The sequence below is a fragment of the Electrophorus electricus genome, chromosome 2 (assembly GCF_041902795.1).
Source record: "Electrophorus electricus isolate QZ-2024a chromosome 2, ASM4190279v1, whole genome shotgun sequence".
In the NCBI taxonomy this organism is placed as follows: Eukaryota; Metazoa; Chordata; class Actinopteri; order Gymnotiformes; family Gymnotidae; genus Electrophorus; species Electrophorus electricus.
Window position 1 is genome coordinate 4,434,907 of NC_137498.1, and position 24,501 is coordinate 4,459,407.

Sequence of the window (24,501 nt, forward strand, 5' to 3'; positions counted from 1 at the left end):
GTTTCTGTAGTGTAGTGGTCATCACATTCGCCTAACACGCGAAAGGTCCTCAGTTCGAAACTGGGCAGAAACATCCCTCTTGATAGCACACTAGTGGGGCAATTGTTGTGTGTATGAAGTGGTTCTCTTTTTGCAGTTTGCCCTTTAGGTCCTGAGACTGAGACGCCAAGCTCCTTGTCTAATCGCAGCATCATTTTGTCATAAATCCTGTTAACAACCAGACCTTTTGGGGGTATAAATATTGATTGATATAGATGTTGAACACTCTTGATTTTTCTAGAGTAGTGGTCAATGCATTTGCTTTCCAGGTCACAGGTCCCAGTTTATATACTGTGCAGAAACATTTCTCATCCATTTTTGCTGTTTGAAATAGTTGGAACAAAGGGAAGCATGGGCAGGTGAGGCTAAAGAACTGCACAGGGAAATCAACTTAAACTCAGCATCATGGAACTGCAGCTGAGCTGCTTTTTAACTGTATTCAAAACGTTAAAAGAAGGCAATACTGTTCATGACTTCAAAGTACAATTGAGATGAGTGAGGTTCTGAGCACAACTATTGGGACTGCAAAGAAAAAGATCTTCGGGTTTTGTGGCCTTAAGCAGTGAAGATCTCACATGGCCCTGCTGCATAAGTTTAGAAAGCCAGAACAGAACCTACCATTTTCCAGGACCACCAGTTTGGACTGAAGTGTCGCTCGGACTAGAGGGTTTCCTGTCAGCTATCCAATATTTTTTCTGCAAGTTTGAATCAGATATTTCTGAAAAATTGGACTTGTGAACCATTTGAATTTTAGGTACATCTGCTCATTATTAGCATTTTAGGCCATCCAACATACCCACTAAATTTGCGTAAAATGGCAGCTATTTGTGAACTTGCAAATATGAAAGGTTTTGGCATAAATTATATTCATTCTTTTACTCAATAACTTGCACTCATTATCAGTTTTGGGTATGAGTTGGTGAAAAGATTGTTCTGAAAGTGCATTGATACCATACTGCATCAAGGAGTCTTTGCATGATTTCTGTAGTGAAGTGGTCATCACCTTTGCATTATACGTAAAAGCTCCTTGAATTGAAGCTGAGCAGAAACAGTAGTTGGTTCTTGGGTTTCTGACTCTTGTATTTGAAGTAGACATCAGGGAATCGAATGGCCTTCTTGCAGCAGAGTGAAAAGATTTTTTGAACTCCCTACTTACTCCGATTGAGTTCTCCAATTCCTGTACTCCAAAATCTGGCACTATAACTCATGTGAAATCCCCAACGTCTTCTTCTGCAACTTGGTTCCACATTGTGCAAAATTAAAATTTCAAGATCAGAAGATTACTATCATCTTAGTATGGACATAAAGAGTAGTTTCTCTGCTGGGGCTCTATTTGCAAACCGAGAAAGTCAATATATGCAGCAGGCTTGTCCTCCGGTGATGCAAGGACTGTGCTTTAGGAGCTGTGTTTAAGGCTGATTTCAATTGTCACAGGGATGATGTAAAACTCATTGTAGCATGATGGGTGTGCTAATCCATGTATTTCAAACAAAAGTAAACAAAACAGAAACACCACGAGTGCATCTGTATTTGATCTACTAAAAGAGATAAGTTAAGCTACTTAGCTAATTCTTAAAAGTAAATTCCTTCTAGTCTCCTGACAATTAAAATCCATGCAAAGCAATGTTTATGATGCAGAATCTGTGCACTAGGGATTGCTTTCCATGCCAATGAAACAGCTTCCAGTGATCAGGTAAAGTTCTTCATATTATTCCTAGAGAGTAACATTCTGTCTCTCAAAGGCAATGAAACAAGTAAACATTGGTTGCTGGGTTTGAATTTTGCATCCTAATGGGGTGAAGACAATTCAAGCCAGTTTCTTAAACATTACTACAGGAAGCATAAACTTTGGTGAGTGTGTTCTCATTTTGTTTCCCAACAGAGGTTATGCTAATTAGCTGAATTTCAAAAGTTAATTTCATCAATTCTATGGCAAAGAAAAAATGCTTGCAAGGCAATGTCAAGCATACAGAATTTGCGCAATAGGTTATGCTCTATATGCCAATGAGGGAACTACAGAGATAAAGTAAAACTCTTCATAATATGCCTAGTTAGCAACAGTCTGTTCCTCAAATGGTAAGAAACAAGAGAACTTTGGTGGGGTTGTGAGAATTTCCATCCTAATGATTGAGAAGTCAGACTCCTTAGCCAGATTTAAAGCTATGATTTTCAAGTGCCAAAAATGAGCAAAAGCTGGAGAGTGAGCCCAAAGAATCTTTTAATAGTGGTTTCTGTAGTGTAGTGGTCATCACATTCGCCTAACACGCGAAAGGTCCTCAGTTCAAAACTGGGCAGAAACATCCATCTTGATAGCACACTAGTGGGGCAATTGTTGTTTGTAAACAGTGTATGAAGTGGTTCTCTTTTTGCAGTTTGCCCTTTAGGTCCTGAGACTGAGACGCCAAGCTCCTTGTCTAATTGCAGCATCATTTTGTTATAAATCCTGTTAACAACCAGACCTTTTGGGGGTATAATTATTGATTGATATAGATGTTGAACACTCTTGATTTTTCTAGAGTAGTGGTCAATGCATTTGCTTTCCAGGTTACAGGTCCCAGCTTATATACTGTGCAGAAGCATTTCTCATCCATTTTTGCTGTTTGAAATAGTTGGAACAAAGGGAAGCATGGGCAGGCGAGGCTAAAGAACTGCACAGGGAAATCAACTTAAACTCACCATCATTGAACTGCAGCTGAGCTGCTTTTTAACTATATTCAAAATGTTAAAAGAAGGCAATACTGCTCATGACTTCAAAGTACAATTGAGTGGAGTGAGGTTCTGAGCACAACTATTGGGACTGCAAAGAAAGAGATCTTCGGGTTTTATGGCCTTAAGCAGTGAAGATCTCACATGGCCCTGCTGCATAAGTTTAGAAAGCCAGAACAGAACCTACCATTTTCCAGGACCACCAGTTTGGACTGAAGTGTCGCTCGGACTAGAGGGTTTCCTGTCAGCTAACCAATATTTTTTCTGCAAGTTTGAATCAGATATTTCTGAAAAATTGGACTTGTGAACCATTTGAATTTTAGGTACATCTGCTCATTATTAGCATTTTAGGCCATCCAACATACCCACTAAATTTGCGTAAAATGGCAGCTATTTGTGAACTTGCAAATATGAAAGGTTTTGGCATAAATTATATTCATTCTTTTACTCAATAACTTGCACTCATTATCAGTTTTGGGTATGAGTTGGTGAAAAGATTGTTCTGAAAGTGCATTGATACCATACTGCATCAAGGAGTCTTTGCATGATTTCTGTAGTGAAGTGGTCATCACCTTTGCATTATACGTAAAAGCTCCTTGTATTGAAGCTGAGCAGAAACAGTAGTTGGTTCTTGGGTTTCTGACTCTTGTATTTGAAGTAGACATCAGGGAATCGAATGGCCTTCTTGCAGCAGAGTGAAAAGATTTTTTGAACTCCCTACTTACTCCGATTGAGTTCTCCAATTCCTGTACTCCAAAATCTGGCACTATAACTCATGTGAAATCCCCAACGTCTTCTTCTGCAACTTGGTTCCACATTGTGCAAAATTAAAATTTCAAGATCAGAAGATTACTATCATCTTAGTATGGACATAAAGAGTAGTTTCTCTGTTGGGACTCTATTTGCAAAACGAGAAAGTCAATATATGCAGCAGGCTTGTCCTCCGGTGATGCAAGGACTGTGCTTTAGGAGCTGTGTTTAAGGCTGATTTCAATTGTCACAGGGATGATGTAAAACTCATTGTAGCATGATGGGTGTGCTAATCCATGTATTTCAAACAAAAGTAAACAAAACAGAAACACCACGAGTGCATCTGTATTTGATCTACTAACAGAGATAAGTTATGCTACTTAGCTAATTCTTAAAAGTAAATTCCTTCTAGTCTCCTGACAATTAAAATCCATGCAAAGCAATGTTTATGATGCAGAATCTGTGCACTAGGGATTGCTTTCCATGCCAATGAAACATCTTCCAGTGATCAGGTAAAGTTCTTCATATTATTCCTAGAGAGTAACATTCTCTCTCAAAGGCAATGAAACAAGTAAACATTGGTTGCTGGGTTTGAATTTTGCGTCCTAATGGGGTGAAGACAATTCAAGCCAGTTTCTTAAACATTACTACAGGAAGCATAAACTTTGGTGAGTGTGTTCTCATTTTGTTTCCCAACAGAGGTTATGCTAATTAGCTGAATTTCAAAAGTTAATTTCATCAATTCTATGGCAAAGAAAAAATCCTTGCAAGGCAATGTCAAGCATACAGAATTTGCGCAATAGGTTATGCTCTATATGCCAATGAGGGAACTACAGAGATAAAGTAAAACTCTTCATAATATGCCTAGTTAGCAACAGTCTGTTCCTCAAATGGTAAGAAACAAGAGAACTTTGGTGGGGTTGTGAGAATTTCCATCCTAATGATTGAGAAGTCAGACTCCTTAGCCAGATTTAAAGCTATGATTTTCAAGTGCCAAAAATGAGCAAAAGCTGGAGAGTGAGCCCAAAGAATCTTTTAACAGTGGTTTCTGTAGTGTAGTGGTCATCACATTGGCCTAACATGCGAAAGGTCCTCAGTTCGAAACTGGGCAGAAACATCTCTCTTGATAGCACACTAGTGGGGCAATTGTTGTGTGTATGCAGTGGTTCTCTTTTTGCAGTTTGCCCTTTAGGTCCTGAGACTGAGACGCCAAGCTCCTTGTCTAATTGCAGCATCATTTTGTTATAAATCCTGTTAACAACCAGACATTTTGGAGGTATAATTATTGATTGATATAGATGTTGAACACTCTTGATTTTTCTAGAGTAGTGGTCAATGCATTTGCTTTCCAGGTTACAGGTCCCAGCTTATATACTGTGCAGAAGCATTTCTCATCCATTTTTGCTGTTTGAAATAGTTGGAACAAAGGGAAGCATGGGCAGGCGAGGCTAAAGAACTGCACAGGGAAATCAACTTAAACTCACCATCATTGAACTGCAGCTGAGCTGCTTTTTAACTATATTCAAAATGTTAAAAGAAGGCAATACTGCTCATGACTTCAAAGTACAATTGAGTGGAGTGAGGTTCTGAGCACAACTATTGGGACTGCAAAGAAAGAGATCTTCGGGTTTTATGGCCTTAAGCAGTGAAGATCTCACATGGCCCTGCTGCATAAGTTTAGAAAGCCAGAACAGAACCTACCATTTTCCAGGACCACCAGTTTGGACTGAAGTGTCGCTCGGACTAGAGGGTTTCCTGTCAGCTAACCAATATTTTTTCTGCAAGTTTGAATCAGATATTTCTGAAAAATTGGACTTGTGAACCATTTGAATTTTAGGTACATCTGCTCATTATTAGCATTTTAGGCCATCCAACATACCCACTAAATTTGCGTAAAATGGCAGCTATTTGTGAACTTGCAAATATGAAAGGTTTTGGCATAAATTATATTCATTCTTTTACTCAATAACTTGCACTCATTATCAGTTTTGGGTATGAGTTGGTGAAAAGATTGTTCTGAAAGTGCATTGATACCATACTGCATCAAGGGGTCTTTGCATGATTTCTGTAGTGAAGTGGTCATCACCTTTGCATTATACGTAAAAGCTCCTTGTATTGAAGCTGAGCAGAAACAGTAGTTGGTTCTTGGGTTTCTGACTCTTGTATTTGAAGTAGACATCAGGGAATCGAATGGCCTTCTTGCAGCAGAGTGAAAAGATTTTTTGAACTCCCTACTTACTCCGATTGAGTTCTCCAATTCCTGTAATCCAAAATCTGGCACTATAACTCATGTGAAATCCCCAACGTCTTCTTCTGCAACTTGGTTCCACATTGTGCAAAATTAAAATTTCAAGATCAGAAGATTACTATCATCTTAGTATGGACATAAAGAGTAGTTTCTCTGTTGGGGCTCTATTTGCAAAACGAGAAAGTCAATATATGCAGCAGGCTTGTCCTCCGGTGATGCAAGGACTGTGCTTTAGGAGCTGTGTTTAAGGCTGATTTCAATTGTCACAGGGATGATGTAAAACTCATTGTAGCATGATGGGTGTGCTAATCCATGTATTTCAAACAAAAGTAAACAAAACAGAAACACCACGAGTGCATCTGTATTTGATCTACTAACAGAGATAAGTTATGCTACTTAGCTAATTCTTAAAAGTAAATTCCTTCTAGTCTCCTGACAATTAAAATCCATGCAAAGCAATGTTTATGATGCAGAATCTGTGCACTAGGGATTGCTTTCCATGCCAATGAAACAGCTTCCAGTGATCAGGTAAAGTTCTTCATATTATTCCTAGAGAGTAACATTCTCTCTCAAAGGCAATGAAACAAGTAAACATTGGTTGCTGGGTTTGAATTTTGCGTCCTAATGGGGTGAAGACAATTCAAGCCAGTTTCTTAAACATTACTACAGGAAGCATAAACTTTGGTGAGTGTGTTCTCATTTTGTTTCCCAACAGAGGTTATGCTAATTAGCTGAATTTCAAAAGTTAATTTCATCAATTCTATGGCAAAGAAAAAATCCTTGCAAGGCAATGTCAAGCATACAGAATTTGCGCAATAGGTTATGCTCTATATGCCAATGAGGGAACTACAGAGATAAAGTAAAACTCTTCATAATATGCCTAGTTAGCAACAGTCTGTTCCTCAAATGGTAAGAAACAAGAGAACTTTGGTGGGGTTGTGAGAATTTCCATCCTAATGATTGAGAAGTCAGACTCCTTAGCCAGATTTAAAGCTATGATTTTCAAGTGCCAAAAATGAGCAAAAGCTGGAGAGTGAGCCCAAAGAATCTTTTAACAGTGGTTTCTGTAGTGTAGTGGTCATCACATTGGCCTAACATGCGAAAGGTCCTCAGTTCGAAACTGGGCAGAAACATCTCTCTTGATAGCACACTAGTGGGGCAATTGTTGTGTGTATGCAGTGGTTCTCTTTTTGCAGTTTGCCCTTTAGGTCCTGAGACTGAGACGCCAAGCTCCTTGTCTAATCGCAGCATCATTTTGTCATAAATCCTGTTAACAACCAGACCTTTTGGGGGTATAATTATTGATTGATATAGATGTTGAACACTCTTGATTTTTCTAGAGTAGTGGTCAATGCATTTGCTTTCCAGGTCACAGGTCCCAGTTTATATACTGTGCAGAAGCATTTCTCATCCATTTTTGCTGTTTGAAATAGTTGGAACAAAGGGAAGCATGGGCAGGTGAGGCTAAAGAACTGCACAGGGAAATCAACTTAAACTCAGCATCATGGAACTGCAGCTGAGCTGCTTTTTAACTGTATTCAAAACGTTAAAAGAAGGCAATACTGTTCATGACTTCAAAGTACAATTGAGATGAGTGAGGTTCTGAGCACAACTATTGGGACTGCAAAGAAAAAGATCTTCGGGTTTTATGGCCTTAAGCAGTGAAGATCTCACATGGCCCTGCTGCATAAGTTTAGAAAGCCAGAACAGAACCTACCATTTTCCAGGACCACCAGTTTGGACTGAAGTGTCGCTCGGACTAGAGGGTTTCCTGTCAGCTATCCAATATTTTTTCTGCAAGTTTGAATCAGATATTTCTGAAAAATTGGAATTGTGAACCATTTGAATTTTAGGTACATCTGCTCATTATTAGCATTTTAGGCCATCCAACATACCCACTAAATTTGCGTAAAATGGCAGCTATTTGTGAACTTGCAAATATGAAAGGTTTTGGCATAAATGATATTCATTCTTTTACTCAATAACTTGCACTCATTATCAGTTTTGGGTATGAGTTGGTGAAAAGATTGTTCTGAAAGTGCATTGATACCATACTGCATCAAGCTGTCTTTGCATGATTTCTGTAGTGAAGTGGTCATCACCTTTGCATTATACGTAAAAGGTCCTTGAATTGAAGCTGAGTAGAAACAGTAGTTGGTTCTTGGGTTTCTGACTCTTGTATTTGAAGTAGACATCAGGGAATCGAATGGCCTTCTTGCAGCAGAGTGAAAAGATTTTTTGAACTCCCTACTTACTCCGATTGAGTTCTCCAATTCCTGTACTCCAAAATCTGGCACTATAACTCATGTGAAATCCCCAACGTCTTCTTCTGCAACTTGTTTCCACATTGTGCAAAATTAAAATTTCAAGATCAGAAGATTACTATCATCTTAGTATGGACATAAAGAGTAGTTTCTCTGTTGGGGCTCTATTTGCAAACCGAGAAAGTCAATATATGCAGCAGGCTTGTCCTCCGGTGATGCAAGGACTGTGGTTTAGGAGCTGTGTTTAAGGCTGATTTCAATTGTCACAGGGATGATGTAAAACTCATTGTAGCATGATGGGTGTGCTAATCCATGTATTTCAAACAAAAGTAAACAAAACAGAAACACCACGAGTGCATCTGTATTTGATCTACTAAAAGAGATAAGTTAAGCTACTTAGCTAATTCTTAAAAGTAAATTCCTTCTAGTCTCCTGACAATTAAAATCCATGCAAAGCAATGTTTATGATGCAGAATCTGTGCACTAGGGATTGCTTTCCATGCCAATGAAACAGCTTCCAGTGATCAGGTAAAGTTCTTCATATTATTCCTAGAGAGTAACATTCTGTCTCTCAAAGGCAATGAAACAAGTAAACATTGGTTGCTGGGTTTGAATTTTGCGTCCTAATGGGGTGAAGACAATTCAAGCCAGTTTCTTAAACATTACTACAGGAAGCATAAACTTTGGTGAGTGTGTTCTCATTTTGTTTCCCAACAGAGGTTATGCTAATTAGCTGAATTTCAAAAGTTAATTTCATCAATTCTATGGCAAAGAAAAAATGCTTGCAAGGCAATGTCAAGCATACAGAATTTGCGCAATAGGTTATGCTCTATATGCCAATGAGGGAACTACAGAGATAAAGTAAAACTCTTCATAATATGCCTAGTTAGCAACAGTCTGTTCCTCAAATGGTAAGAAACAAGAGAACTTTGGTGGGGTTGTGAGAATTTCCATCCTAATGATTGAGAAGTCAGACTCCTTAGCCAGATTTAAAGCTATGATTTTCAAGTGCCAAAAATGAGCAAAAGCTGGAGAGTGAGCCCAAAGAATCTTTTAACAGTGGTTTCTGTAGTGTAGTGGTCATCACATTGGCCTAACATGTGAAAGGTCCTCAGTTCGAAACTGGGCAGAAACATCTCTCTTGATAGCACACTAGTGGGGCAATTGTTGTGTGTATGCAGTGGTTCTCTTTTTGCAGTTTGCCCTTTAGGTCCTGAGACTGAGACGCCAAGCTCCTTGTCTAATCGCAGCATCATTTTGTCATAAATCCTGTTAACAACCAGACCTTTTGGGGGTATAATTATTGATTGATATAGATGTTGAACACTCTTGATTTTTCTAGAGTAGTGGTCAATGCATTTGCTTTCCAGGTCACAGGTCCCAGTTTATATACTGTGCAGAAGCATTTCTCATCCATTTTTGCTGTTTGAAATAGTTGGAACAAAGGGAAGCATGGGCAGGTGAGGCTAAAGAACTGCACAGGGAAATCAACTTAAACTCAGCATCATGGAACTGCAGCTGAGCTGCTTTTTAACTGTATTCAAAACGTTAAAAGAAGGCAATACTGTTCATGACTTCAAAGTACAATTGAGATGAGTGAGGTTCTGAGCACAACTATTGGGACTTCAAAGAAAAAGATCTTCGGGTTTTATGGCCTTAAGCAGTGAAGATCTCACATGGCCCTGCTGCATAAGTTTAGAAAGCCAGAACAGAACCTACCATTTTCCAGGACCACCAGTTTGGACTGAAGTGTCGCTCGGACTAGAGGGTTTCCTGTCAGCTATCCAATATTTTTTCTGCAAGTTTGAATCAGATATTTCTGAAAAATTGGAATTGTGAACCATTTGAATTTTAGGTACATCTGCTCATTATTAGCATTTTAGGCCATCCAACATACCCACTAAATTTGCGTAAAATGGCAGCTATTTGTGAACTTGCAAATATGAAAGGTTTTGGCATAAATGATATTCATTCTTTTACTCAATAACTTGCACTCATTATCAGTTTTGGGTATGAGTTGGTGAAAAGATTGTTCTGAAAGTGCATTGATACCATACTGCATCAAGCTGTCTTTGCATGATTTCTGTAGTGAAGTGGTCATCACCTTTGCATTATACGTAAAAGGTCCTTGAATTGAAGCTGAGTAGAAACAGTAGTTGGTTCTTGGGCTTGGCTCTTGTATTTGAAGTAGACATCAAGGAATCGAATGGCCTTCTTGCAGCAGAGTGAAAAGATTTTTTGAACTCCCTACTTACTCTGATTGAGTTCTCCAATTCCTGTACTCCAAAATCTGGCACTATAACTCATGTGAAATCCCCAACGTCTTCTTCTGCAACTTGGTTCCACATTGTGCAAAATTAAAATTTCAAGATCAGAAGATTACTATCATCTTAGTATGGACATAAAGAGTAGTTTCTCTGTTGGGGCTCTATTTGCAAACCGAGAAAGTCAATATATGCAGCAGGCTTGTCCTCCGGTGATGCAAGGACTGTGCTTTAGGAGCTGTGTTTAAGGCTGATTTCAATTGTCACAGGGATGATGTAAAACTCATTGTAGCATGATGGGTGTGCTAATCCATGTATTTCAAACAAAAGTAAACAAAACAGAAACACCACGAGTGCATCTGTATTTGATCTACTAACAGAGATAAGTTATGCTACTTAGCTAATTCTTAAAAGTAAATTCCTTCTAGTCTCCTGACAATTAAAATCCATGCAAAGCAATGTTTATGATGCAGAATCTGTGCACTAGGGATTGCTTTCCATGCCAATGAAACAGCTTCCAGTGATCAGGTAAAGTTCTTCATATTATTCCTAGAGAGTAACATTCTGTCTCTCAAAGGCAATGAAACAAGTAAACATTGGTTGCTGGGTTTGAATTTTGCGTCCTAATGGGGTGAAGACAATTCAAGCCAGTTTCTTAAACATTACTACAGGAAGCATAAACTTTGGTGAGTGTGTTCTCATTTTGTTTCCCAACAGAGGTTATGCTAATTAGCTGAATTTCAAAAGTTAATTTCATCAATTCTATGGCAAAGAAAAAATCCTTGCAAGGCAATGTCAAGCATACAGAATTTGCGCAATAGGTTATGCTCTATATGCCAATGAGGGAACTACAGAGATAAAGTAAAACTCTTCATAATATGCCTAGTTAGCAACAGTCTGTTCCTCAAATGGTAAGAAACAAGAGAACTTTGGTGGGGTTGTGAGAATTTCCATCCTAATGATTGAGAAGTCAGACTCCTTAGCCAGATTTAAAGCTATGATTTTCAAGTGCCAAAAATGAGCAAAAGCTGGAGAGTGAGCCCAAAGAACCTTTTAACAGTGGTTTCTGTAGTGTAGTGGTCATCACATTGGCCTAACATGCGAAAGGTCCTCAGTTCGAAACTGGGCAGAAACATCTCTCTTGATAGCACACTAGTGGGGCAATTGTTGTGTGTATGCAGTGGTTCTCTTTTTGCAGTTTGCCCTTTAGGTCCTGAGACTGAGACGCCAAGCTCCTTGTCTAATCGCAGCATCATTTTGTCATAAATCCTGTTAACAACCAGACCTTTTGGGGGTATAATTATTGATTGATATAGATGTTGAACACTCTTGATTTTTCTAGAGTAGTGGTCAATGCATTTGCTTTCCAGGTCACAGGTCCCAGTTTATGTACTGTGCAGAAGCATTTCTCATCCATTTTTGCTGTTTGAAATAGTTGGAACAAAGGGAAGCATGGGCAGGTGAGGCTAAAGAACTGCACAGGGAAATCAACTTAAACTCAGCATCATGGAACTGCAGCTGAGCTGCTTTTTAACTGTATTCAAAACGTTAAAAGAAGGCAATACTGTTCATGACTTCAAAGTACAATTGAGATGAGTGAGGTTCTGAGCACAACTATTGGGACTGCAAAGAAAAAGATCTTCGGGTTTTATGGCCTTAAGCAGTGAAGATCTCACATGGCCCTGCTGCATAAGTTTAGAAAGCCAGAACAGAACCTACCATTTTCCAGGACCACCAGTTTGGACTGAAGTGTCGCTCGGACTAGAGGGTTTCCTGTCAGCTATCCAATATTTTTTCTGCAAGTTTGAATCAGATATTTCTGAAAAATTGGAATTGTGAACCATTTGAATTTTAGGTACATCTGCTCATTATTAGCATTTTAGGCCATCCAACATACCCACTAAATTTGCGTAAAATGGCAGCTATTTGTGAACTTGCAAATATGAAAGGTTTTGGCATAAATGATATTCATTCTTTTACTCAATAACTTGCACTCTTTATCAGTTTTGGGTATGAGTTGGTGAAAAGATTGTTCTGAAAGTGCATTGATACCATACTGCATCAAGCTGTCTTTGCATGATTTCTGTAGTGAAGTGGTCATCACCTTTGCATTATACGTAAAAGGTCCTTGAATTGAAGCTGAGTAGAAACAGTAGTTGGTTCTTGGGTTTCTGACTCTTGTATTTGAAGTAGACATCAGGGAATCGAATGGCCTTCTTGCAGCAGAGTGAAAAGATTTTTTGAACTCCCTACTTACTCCGATTGAGTTCTCCAATTCCTGTACTCCAAAATCTGGCACTATAACTCATGTGAAATCCCCAACGTCTTCTTCTGCAACTTGGTTCCACATTGTGCAAAATTAAAATTTCAAGATCAGAAGATTACTATCATCTTAGTATGGACATAAAGAGTAGTTTCTCTGTTGGGGCTCTATTTGCAAACCGAGAAAGTCAATATATGCAGCAGGCTTGTCCTCCGGTGATGCAAGGACTGTGCTTTAGGAGCTGTGTTTAAGGCTGATTTTATTTGTCACAGGGATGATGTAAAACTCATTGTAGCATGATGGGTGTGCTAATCCATGTATTTCAAACAAAAGTAAACAAAACAGAAACACCACGAGTGCATCTGTATTTGATCTACTAACAGAGATAAGTTATGCTACTTAGCTAATTCTTAAAAGTAAATTCCTTCTAGTCTCCTGACAATTAAAATCCATGCAAAGCAATGTTTATGATGCAGAATCTGTGCACTAGGGATTGCTTTCCATGCCAATGAAACAGCTTCCAGTGATCAGGTAAAGTTCTTCATATTATTCCTAGAGAGTAACATTCTGTCTCTCAAAGGCAATGAAACAAGTAAACATTGGTTGCTGGGTTTGAATTTTGCGTCCTAATGGGGTGAAGACAATTCAAGCCAGTTTCTTAAACATTACTACAGGAAGCATAAACTTTGGTGAGTGTGTTCTCATTTTGTTTCCCAACAGAGGTTATGCTAATTAGCTGAATTTCAAAAGTTAATTTCATCAATTCTATGGCAAAGAAAAAATGCTTGCAAGGCAATGTCAAGCATACAGAATTTGCGCAATAGGTTATGCTCTATATGCCAATGAGGGAACTACAGAGATAAAGTAAAACTCTTCATAATATGCCTAGTTAGCAACAGTCTGTTCCTCAAATGGTAAGAAACAAGAGAACTTTGGTGGGGTTGTGAGAATTTCCATCCTAATGATTGAGAAGTCAGACTCCTTAGCCAGATTTAAAGCTATGATTTTCAAGTGCCATAAATGAGCAAAAGCTGGAGAGTGAGCCCAAAGAATCTTTTAACAGTGGTTTCTGTAGTGTAGTGGTCATCACATTCGCCTAACACGCGAAAGGTCCTCAGTTCGAAACTGGGCAGAAACATCCATCTTGATAGCACACTAGTGGGGCAATTGTTGTGTGTATGAAGTGGTTCTCTTTTTGCAGTTTGCCCTTTAGGTCCTGAGACTGAGACGCCAAGCTCCTTGTCTAATTGCAGCATCATTTTGTTATAAATCCTGTTAACAACCAGACCTTTTGGGGGTATAATTATTGATTGATATAGATGTTGCACACTCTTGATTTTTCTAGAGTAGTGGTCAATGCATTTGCTTTCCAGGTTACAGGTCCCAGCTTATATACTGTGCAGAAGCATTTCTCATCCATTTTTGCTGTTTGAAATAGTTGGAACAAAGGGAAGCATGGGCAGGCGAGGCTAAAGAACTGCACAGGGAAATCAACTTAAACTCACCATCATTGAACTGCAGCTGAGCTGCTTTTTAACTATATTCAAAATGTTAAAAGAAGGCAATACTGCTCATGACTTCAAAGTACAATTGAGAGGAGTGAGGTTCTGAGCACAACTATTGGGACTGCAAAGAAAGAGATCTTCGGGTTTTATGGCCTTAAGCAGTGAAGATCTCACATGGCCCTGCTGCATAAGTTTAGAAAGCCAGAACAGAACCTACCATTTTCCAGGACCAGCAGTTTGGACTGAAGTGTCGCTCGGACTAGAGGGTTTCCTGTCAGCTAACCAATATTTTTTCTGCAAGTTTGAATCAGATATTTCTGAAAAATTGGACTTGTGAACCATTTGAATTTTAGGTACATCTGCTCATTATTAGCATTTTAGGCCATCCAACATACCCACTAAATTTGCGTAAAATGGCAGCTATTTGTGAACTTGCAAATATGAAAGGTTTTGGCATAAATTATATTCATTCTTTTACTCAATAACTTGCACTCATTATCAGTTTTGGGTATGAGTTGGTGAAAAGATTGTTCTGAAAGTGCATTGATACCATACTGCATCAAGGAGTCTTTGCATGATTTCTGTAGTGAAGTGGTCATCACCTTTGCATTATACGTAAAAGGTCCTTGAATTGAAGCTGAGCAGAAACAGTAGTTGGTTCTTGGGTTTCTGACTCTTGTATTTGAAGTAGACATCAGGGAATCGAATGGCCTTCTTGCAGCAGAGTGAAAAGATTTTTTGAACTCCCTACTTACTCCGATTGAGTTCTCCAATTCCTGTACTCCAAAATCTGGCACTATAACTCATGTGAAATCCCCAACGTCTTCTTCTGCAACTTGGTTCCACATTGTGCAAAATTAAAATTTCAAGATCAGAAGATTACTATCATCTTAGTATGGACATAAAGAGTAGTTTCTCTGTTGGGGCTCTATTTGCAAACCGAGAAAGTCAATATATGCAGCAGGCTTGTCCTCCGGTGATGCAAGGACTGTGCTTTAGGAGCTGTGTTTAAGGCTGATTTCAATTGTCACAGGGATGATGTAAAACTCATTGTAGCATGATGGGTGTGCTAATCCATGTATTTCAAACAAAAGTAAACAAAACAGAAACACCACGAGTGCATCTGTATTTGATCTACTAACAGAGATAAGTTATGCTACTTAGCTAATTCTTAAAAGTAAATTCCTTCTAGTCTCCTGACAATTAAAATCCATGCAAAGCAATGTTTATGATGCAGAATCTGTGCACTAGGGATTGCTTTCCATGCCAATGAAACAGCTTCCAGTGATCAGGTAAAGTTCTTCATATTATTCCTAGAGAGTAACATTCTCTCTCAAAGGCAATGAAACAAGTAAACATTGGTTGCTGGGTTTGAATTTTGCGTCCTAATGGGGTGAAGACAATTCAAGCCAGTTTCTTAAACATTACTACAGGAAGCATAAACTTTGGTGAGTGTGTTCTCATTTTGTTTCCCAACAGAGGTTATGCTAATTAGCTGAATTTCAAAAGTTAATTTCATCAATTCTATGGCAAAGAAAAAATCCTTGCAAGGCAATGTCAAGCATACAGAATTTGCGCAATAGGTTATGCTCTATATGCCAATGAGGGAACTACAGAGATAAAGTAAAACTCTTCATAATATGCCTAGTTAGCAACAGTCTGTTCCTCAAATGGTAAGAAACAAGAGAACTTTGGTGGGGTTGTGAGAATTTCCATCCTAATGATTGAGAAGTCAGACTCCTTAGCCAGATTTAAAGCTATGATTTTCAAGTGCCAAAAATGAGCAAAAGCTGGAGAGTGAGCCCAAAGAATCTTTTAACAGTGGTTTCTGTAGTGTAGTGGTCATCACATTCGCCTAACACGCGAAAGGTCCTCAGTTGGAAACTGGGCAGAAACATCCCTCTTGATAGCACACTAGTGGGGCAATTGTTGTTTGTAAACAGTGTATGAAGTGGTTCTCTTTTTGCAGTTTGCCCTTTAGGTCCTGAGACTGAGACGCCAAGCTCCTTGTCTAATTGCAGCATCATTTTGTCATAAATCCTGTTAACAACCAGACCTTTTGGGGGTATAATTATTGATTGATATAGATGTTGAACACTCTTGATTTTTCTAGAGTAGTGGTCAATGCATTTGCTTTCCAGGTCACATGTCCCATCTTCCATACTGTGCAGAAGCATTTCTCTTTCATCCATTTTTGGTGTTTACTGTATAAAATGGTTGGAACAAAGGGAAGCATGGGCAGGCGAGGCTAAAGAACTGCACAGGGAAATCAACTTAAACTCAGCATCATGGAACTGCAGCTGAGCTGCTTTTTAACTGCACTCAAAATGGTAAAAGAAGGCAATACTGTTCATGACTTCAAGGTAGAATTGAGAGGAGTGAGGTTCTGAGGACAACTATTGGGACTGCAATGAAAGAGATCTTCGGTTTTTATGGCCTTAAGCAGTGAAGAGCTCACACGGCCCTGCTACATAGGTTTAGAAAGCAAGAACAGAACCTACAATTTTCCAGGACCACCAGTTTGGACTGATGTGTAGGTCGGACTAGAGGGTTCCCTTTCAGCTAAACAGCATTTTTTTTCTGACAGTTTGAATCAGATATTTCTGAAAATTACAATTGTGAACCATTTGAATTTTAGGTACGTCTGCTCATGAAACGCATTTTAGGCCATCCAACATACCCACGAAATTTGCATAAAATGGCAGCTATTTGTGAACTTCCAAATATGAAAGGTTTTGGCATAAATGATGTTCATTCTTTCTCCTAAATAATTTGCACACATTTTCAGTTTTGGGGATGAGCTGGTGAAAAAATTGATCTGAAATTGCAGTGATACCATACTGCATCAAGGCATTTTTGCATGGTGTCTGTAGTGAATTGGTCATCACGTTTGCATTATGTGTGAAAGGACCTTGAATTGAAGCTGAGCAGAAACATTAGCTGGTTCTTTGGTTTCTGTGTCTTCTATTTGACGTAGACACCAGGGAATCGAATGGCCTTCTTGCAGCAGAGGGAAATGATTTTCTGAACTCCATAGTTACTTCAATTGAGTTCTCCAAGTCCTGTACTCCAAACTCCGGCACTATAACGCATGTGAAATCTCTAACCTCTTCGTCTGCAACTTGGTTCTACATTGTGCAAAATGGAAATTTCAAGATCAGAAGATTACTAGCATCTTAGTATGGACATAAAGAGTAGCTTCCCTGTTGGAAAAAAATATCCCATCACTGTCTCCATTTGCAAACCGAGAAAGTCAATATATGCAGCAGGCTTGTCCTCCGGTGATGCAAGGACTGTGCTTTAGGAGCTGTGTTTAAGGCTGATTTCAATTGTCACAGGGATGATGTAAAACTCATTGTAGCATGATGGGTGTGCTAATCCATGTATTTCAAACAAAATTAAACAAAACAGAAACTCCACGAGTGCATCTGTATTTGATCTCCTAACAGAGATAAGTTATGCTACTTAGCTAATTCTTAAAAGTAACATCCTTATAGTCTCCTGACAATTAAAATCTATGCAAAGCAATGTTAATGATGCAGAATTTGTGCACTAGGGATTGCTTTCCATGCCGATGAATAAGCCTACAGTGATCCGGTAAAGCTCTTCATATTATTCCTAGGGAGTAACATTCTGTCTCTCAAAGGCAATGAAACAAGAAAACATTGCTTGGTGGGATTGAATTTTGCCTCCTAACGGGGAGAAGACAATTCAAGCCAGTTTTTAAACTATGCCTTGCAGGCACCAAAAAGGAGGAAATGCTGGGCTGATCCTGAACGGCTAGTGCAGTAGGGTTTCTGTAGTGTAGTGGTTATCACGTTAGCCTCACACGCGAAAGGTCCCTGGCTCGATACCAGGCAGAAACACAACTCTTGGTAGATTTGTAACTGCTGTCCTTTTAATTGAATGGAGAGTCGTTCTTCACAGAGAAAAGTCAGGCTCCTTAATTAATAGCCAAGCTGATTAATTAAAACTCTTAGCATAATGGGTATTCTAATTCAAGTCTTTCAAGCATAAACTTTAGTGAGTGTGTTCTCATTTTGTTTCCTAACAGAGGTTATGCTAATTAGCTGAAATTTAAAAGTTACTTTCATCAAGTCTATGGCAAAGAACAAATCCTTGCAAGGCAATATCAAGCATACACAATTTGTGCAATAGGTTATGCTCTAAATGCCAATGAGAGAACTACAGAGATAAAGTAAAACTCTTCATATTATGCCTAGTTAGCAACAGTCTGTTTCTCGAAGGGTAGGAAACAAGAGAACTTTGGTGGGGTTGTCTGAATTTTCATCCTAATGCTTGAGAAGTCATACTGCTTAGCTAGATTGAAAGCTATGATTTTCAAGCCCCAAAAATGAGCAAAAGCTGGAGAGGCAAAGAAGCATTTTAAAGTGGTTTCTGTAGTGTAGTGCTCAGCATGTTCGCCTGACACGAGAAAGGTCCTCTGTTCCATACCTGGCAGAAACATCCCTCTTGATAGCACAGTAGTTGGGCACGTGCTTTTTGTAAGCAGTGTATCAAGTGGGAGACTCTTTGTGCGGTTTGCCCTTTAGGTCCTCAGACTGAGGCACCAAGCTCCTTGTCTAATCGCAACATCATTTTGTCATAAATCCTGTTGACTAAAAGATTTTTTTGGGGGATCATTATTGATTGATATAGATCTTGAACTCTCTTGATTTGTCTAGAGTAGTGGTCATTGCATTTGCTTTCCAGGTCACATGTCCCAGCTTCCATACTGTGCAGAAGCATTTCTCTTTCATCCATTTTTGGTGTTTACTGTATAAAATGGTTGGAACAAAGGGAAGCATGGGCAGGCGAGGCTAAAGAACTGCACAGGGAAATCAACTTAAACTCAGCATCATGGAACTGCAGCTGAGCTGCTTTTTAACTGCACTCAAAATGGTAAAAGAAGGCAATACTGTTCATGACAGAAAGGTAGAATTGAGAGGAGTGAGGTTCTGAGGACAACTATTGGGACTGCAATGAAAGAGATATTCGGTTTTTATGGCCTTAAGCAGTGAAGAGCTCACGCGGCCCTGCGACATAGGTTTAGAAAGCAAGAACAGAACCTACAATTTTCCAGGACCACCAGTTTGGACTGATGTGTAGGTCGGACTAGAGGGTTCCCTTTCAGCTAAACAGCATTTTTTTCTGACAGTTTGAATCAGATATTTCTGAAAATTACAATTGTGAACCATTTGAATTTTAGGTACGTCTGCTCATGAAATGCATTTTAGGCCATCCAACATACCCACAAAATTTGCATAAAATGGCAGCTATTTGTGAACTTCCAAATATGAAAGGTTTTGGCATAAATGATGTTCATTCTTTCTCCTAAATAATTTGCACACATTTTCAGTTTTGGGGATGAGCTGGTGAAAAATTGTTCTGAAATTGCAGTGATACCATACTGCATCAAGGCATTTTTGCATGGTGTCTGTAGTGAATTGGTCATCACGTTTGCATTATGTGTGAAAGGACCTTGAAGTGAAGCTGAGCAGAAACATTAGCTGGTTCTTTGGTTTCTGTGTCTTCTATTTGAAGTAGACACCAGGGAATCGAATGGCCTTCTTGCAGCAGAGGGAAATGATTTTCTGAACTCCCTAGTTACTCCAATTGAGTTCTCCAAGTCCTGTACTCCAAACTCCGGCACTATAACGCATGTGAAATCCCTAACCTCTTCGTCTGCAACTTGGTTCTACATTGTGCAAAATGGAAATTTCAAGATCAGAAGATTACTAGCATCTTAGTATGGACATAAAGAGTAGCTTCTCTGTTGGAAAAAAATATCCCATCACTGTCTCCATTTGCAAACCGAGAAAGTCAATATATGCAGCATACTTTTGCTCCGGTGATGCAAGGACTGTGCTTTAGGAGCTGTGCTTAAGGCTGATTTCAATTGTCACAGGCATGATGTAAAACTCATTGTAGCATGATGGGTGTGCTAATCCATGTATTTCAAACAAAAGTAAACAAAACAGAAACACCACGAGTGCATCTGTATTTGATCTACTAACAGAGATAAGTTATGCTACTTAGCTAATTCTTAAAAGTAACATCCTTATAGTCTCCTGACAATTAAAATCTATGCAAAGCAATGTTAATGATGCAGAATTTGTGCACTAGGGACTGCTTTCCATGCCGATGAATAAGCCTACAGTGATCCGGTAAAGCTCTTCATATTATTCCTAGGGAGTAACATTCTGTCTCTCAAAGGCAATGAAACAAGAAAACATTACTTGGTGGGATTGAATTTTGTGTCCTAACGGGGAGAAGACAATTCAGGCCAGTTTTTGAACTATGCCTTGCAGGCACCAAAAAGGAGGAAATGCTGGGCTGATCCTGAACGGCTAGGGTTGTAGGGTTTCTGTAGTGTAGTGGTTATCACGTTCGTCTCACACATGAAAGGTCCGTGGGTCGATACCAGGCAGAAACACAACTCTTGGTAGATGTTTAACTGCTGTCCTTTCAATTGAATGGAGAGCTATTCATCACAGAGAAAAGTCAGGCTCCTTAATTAATGGCCAAGCTGATTAATTAAAACTCGTAGCGTAATGCCTATGCTAATTCAAGTCTTTCAAGCACAAACTTTAGTGAGTGTCTTCTCATTTTGTTTCCTAACAGCGGTTATGCTAATTAGCTGAAATTTAAAAGTTACTTTCATCAAGTCTATGGCAAAGAACAAATCCTTGCAAGGCAATATCAAGCATAAACAATTTGTGCAATAGGTTATGCTCTAAATGCCAATGAGAGAACTACAGAGATAAAGTAAAACTCTTCATATTATGCCTAGTTAGCAACAGTCTGTTTCTCGAAGGGTAGGAAACTAGAGAACTTTGGTGGTGTTGTCTGAATTTTCATCCTAATGCTTGAGAAGTCATACTGCTTAGCCAGATTTAAAGCTATGATTTTCAAGCCCCAAAAATGAGCAAAAGCTGGAGAGGCAAAGAAGCATTTTAAAGTGGTTTCTGTAGTGTAGTGCTCAGCATGTTCGCCTGACACGAGAAAGGTCCTCTGTTCCATACCTGGCAGAAACATCCCTCTTGATAGCACAGTAGTTGGGCACGTGCTTTTTGTAAGCAGTGTATCAAGTGGGAGACTCTTTGTGCGGTTTGCCCTTTAGGTCCTCAGACTGAGGCACCAAGCTCCTTGTCTAATCGCAACATCATTTTGTCATAAATCCTGTTGACTAAAAGACCTTTTAGGGGGATCATTATTGATTGATATAGATCTTGAACTCTCTTGATTTGTCTAGAGTAGTGGTCATTGCATTTGCTTTCCAGGTCACATGTCCCAGCTTCCATACTGTGCAGAAGCATTTCTCTTTCATCCATTTTTGGTGTTTACTGTATAAAATGGTTGGAACAAAGGGAAGCATGGGCAGGCGAGGCTAAAGAACTGCACAGGGAAATCAACTTAAACTCAGCATCATGGAACTGCAGCTGAGCTGCTTTTTAACTGCACTCAAAATGGTAAAAGAAGGCAATACTGTTCATGACTTCAAGGTAGAATTGAGAGGAGTGAGGTTCTGAGGACAACTATTGGGACTGCAATGAAAGAGATCTTCGGTTTTTATGGCCTTAAGCAGTGAAGAGCTCACACGGCCCTGCTACATAGGTTTAGAAAGCAAGAACAGAACCTACAATTTTCCAGGACCACCAGTTTGGACTGATGTGTAGGTTGGACTAGAGGGTTCCCTTTCAGCTACACAGCATTTTTTTCTGTCAGTTTGAATCAGATATTTCTGAAAATTACAACTGTGAACCATTTGAATTTTAGGTACGTCTGCTCATGAAACGCATTTTAGGCCATCCAACATACCCTCGAAATTTGCATAAAATGGCAGCTATTTGTGAACTTCCAAATATGAAAGGTTTTGGCATAAATGATGTTCATTCTTTCTCCTAAATAATTTGCACACATTTTCAGTTTTGGGGATGAGCTGGTGAAAAATTGTTCTGAAATTGCAGTGATACCAGACTGCATCAAGGCATTTTTGCATGGTGTCTGTAGTGAATTGGTCATGACGTTTGCATTATGTGTGAAAGGACCTTGAAGTGAAGCTGAGCAGAAACATTAGCTGGTTCTTTGGTTTCTGTGTCTTCTATTTGAAGTAGACACCAGGGAATCGAATGGCCTTCTTGCAGCAGAGGGAAATGATTTTCTGAACTCCCTAGTTACTCCAATTGAGTTCTCCAAGTCCTGTACTCCAAACTCCGGCACTATAACGCATGTGAAATCCCTAACCTCTTCGTCTGCAACTTGGTTCTACATTGTGCAAAATGGAAATTTCAAGATCAGAAGATTACTAGCATCTTAGTATGGACATAAAGAGTAGTTTCTCTGTTGGGGCTCTATTTGCAAACTGAGAAAGTCAATATATGCAGCACACTTTTGCTCCGGTGATGCAAGGACTGTGCTTTAGAAGCTGTGCTTAAGGCTGATTTCAATTGTCACAGGCATGATGTAAAACTCATTGTAGCTTGATGGGTGTGCTAATCCATGTATTTCAAACAAAAGTAAACAAAACAGAAACACCACGAGTGCATCTGTATTTGATCTACTAACAGAGATAAGTTATGCTACTTAGCTAATTCTTAAAAGTAAATTCCTTCTAGTCTCCTGACAATTAAAATCCATGCAAAGCAATGTTTATGATGCAGAATCTGTGCACTAGGGATTGCTTTCCATGCCAATGAAACAGCTTCCAGTGATCAGGTAAAGTTCTTCATATTATTCCTAGAGAGTAACATTCTGTCTCTCAAAGGCAATGAAACAAGTAAACATTGGTTGCTGGGTTTGAATTTTGCGTCCTAATGGGGTGAAGACAATTCAAGCCAGTTTCTTAAACATTACTACAGGAAGCATAAACTTTGGTGAGTGTGTTCTCATTTTGTTTCCCAACAGAGGTTATGCTAATTAGCTGAATTTCAAAAGTTAATTTCATCAATTCTATGGCAAAGAAAAAATCCTTGCAAGACAATGTCAAGCATACAGAATTTGCGCAATAGGTTATGCTCTATATGCCAATGAGGGAACTACAGAGATAAAGTAAAACTTCATAATATGCCTAGTTAGCAACAGTCTGTTCCTCAAATGGTAAGAAACAAGAGAACTTTGGTGGGGTTGTGAGAATTTCCATCCTAATGATTGAGAAGTCAGACTCCTTAGCCAGATTTAAAGCTATGATTTTCAAGTGCCAAAAATGAGCAAAAGCTGGAGAGTGAGCCCAAAGAACCTTTTAACAGTGGTTTCTGTAGTGTAGTGGTCATCACATTTGCCTAACACGCGAAAGGTCCTCAGTTCGAAACTGGGCAGAAACATCCCTCTTGATAGCACACTAGTGGGGCAATTGTTGTGTGTATGAAGTGGTTCTCTTTTTGCAGTTTGCCCTTTAGGTCCTGAGACTGAGACGCCAAGCTCCTTGTCTAATCGCAGCATCATTTTGTCATAAATCCTGTTAACAACCAGACCTTTTGGGGGTATAATTATTGATTGATATAGATGTTGAACACTCTTGATTTTTCTAGAGTAGTGGTCAATGCATTTGCTTTCCAGGTCACAGGTCCCAGTTTATATACTGTGCAGAAGCATTTCTCATCCATTTTTGCTGTTTGAAATAGTTGGAACAAAGGGAAGCATGGGCAGGTGAGGCTAAAGAACTGCACAGGGAAATCAACTTAAACTCAGCATCATGGAACTGCAGCTGAGCTGCTTTTTAACTGTATTCAAAACGTTAAAAGAAGGCAATACTGTTCATGACTTCAAAGTACAATTGAGATGAGTGAGGTTCTGAGCACAACTATTGGGACTGCAAAGAAAAAGATCTTCGGGTTTTGTGGCCTTAAGCAGTGAAGATCTCACATTGCCCTGCTGCATAAGTTTAGAAAGCCAGAACAGAACCTACCATTTTCCAGGACCACCAGTTTGGACTGAAGTGTCGCTCGGACTAGAGGGTTTCCTGTCAGCTATCCAATATTTTTTCTGCAAGTTTGAATCAGATATTTCTGAAAAATTGGACTTGTGAACCATTTGAATTTAGGTACATCTGCTCATTATTAGCATTTTAGGCCATCCAACATACCCACTAAATTTGCGTAAAATGGCAGCTATTTGTGAACTTGCAAATATGAAAGGTTTTGGCATAAATTATATTCATTCTTTTACTCAATAACTTGCACTCATTATCAGTTTTGGGTATGAGTTGGTGAAAAGATTGTTCTGAAAGTGCATTGATACCATACTGCATCAAGGAGTCTTTGCATGATTTCTGTAGTGAAGTGGTCATCACCTTTGCATTATACGTAAAAGGTCCTTGAATTGAAGCTGAGCAGAAACAGTAGTTGGTTCTTGGGTTTCTGACTCTTGTATTTGAAGTAGACATCAGGGAATCGAATGGCCTTCTTGCAGCAGAGTGAAAAGATTTTTTGAACTCCCTACTTACTCCGATTGAGTTCTCCAA

The 24,501-nt window shown here is 39.1% G+C and overlaps 9 non-coding genes across 9 annotated transcripts; all 9 read left to right on the top strand.

Annotated features, from left to right (window-relative positions):
• trnav-aac (transfer RNA valine (anticodon AAC)) lies at window positions 1–73 on the top strand. Its single transcript has one exon. It is a non-coding gene; the product is annotated as a tRNA-Val (tRNA).
• A 2,193-nt stretch (window positions 74–2,266) lies between these two features.
• Window positions 2,267–2,339, top strand: trnav-aac (transfer RNA valine (anticodon AAC)). Its single transcript has one exon. It is a non-coding gene; the product is annotated as a tRNA-Val (tRNA).
• Window positions 2,340–4,539: 2,200 nt separating this feature from the next.
• On the top strand, window positions 4,540–4,612 carry trnav-aac (transfer RNA valine (anticodon AAC)). The gene has a single exon. It is a non-coding gene; the product is annotated as a tRNA-Val (tRNA).
• A 2,191-nt stretch (window positions 4,613–6,803) lies between these two features.
• Window positions 6,804–6,876, top strand: trnav-aac (transfer RNA valine (anticodon AAC)). The gene has a single exon. It is a non-coding gene; the product is annotated as a tRNA-Val (tRNA).
• A 2,193-nt stretch (window positions 6,877–9,069) lies between these two features.
• On the top strand, window positions 9,070–9,142 carry trnav-aac (transfer RNA valine (anticodon AAC)). The gene has a single exon. It is a non-coding gene; the product is annotated as a tRNA-Val (tRNA).
• A 2,191-nt stretch (window positions 9,143–11,333) lies between these two features.
• trnav-aac (transfer RNA valine (anticodon AAC)) lies at window positions 11,334–11,406 on the top strand. Its single transcript has one exon. It is a non-coding gene; the product is annotated as a tRNA-Val (tRNA).
• A 2,193-nt stretch (window positions 11,407–13,599) lies between these two features.
• On the top strand, window positions 13,600–13,672 carry trnav-aac (transfer RNA valine (anticodon AAC)). Its single transcript has one exon. It is a non-coding gene; the product is annotated as a tRNA-Val (tRNA).
• Window positions 13,673–15,863: 2,191 nt separating this feature from the next.
• trnav-aac (transfer RNA valine (anticodon AAC)) lies at window positions 15,864–15,936 on the top strand. Its single transcript has one exon. It is a non-coding gene; the product is annotated as a tRNA-Val (tRNA).
• Window positions 15,937–23,289: 7,353 nt separating this feature from the next.
• Window positions 23,290–23,362, top strand: trnav-aac (transfer RNA valine (anticodon AAC)). Its single transcript has one exon. It is a non-coding gene; the product is annotated as a tRNA-Val (tRNA).
• Window positions 23,363–24,501: the final 1,139 nt, after the last annotated feature.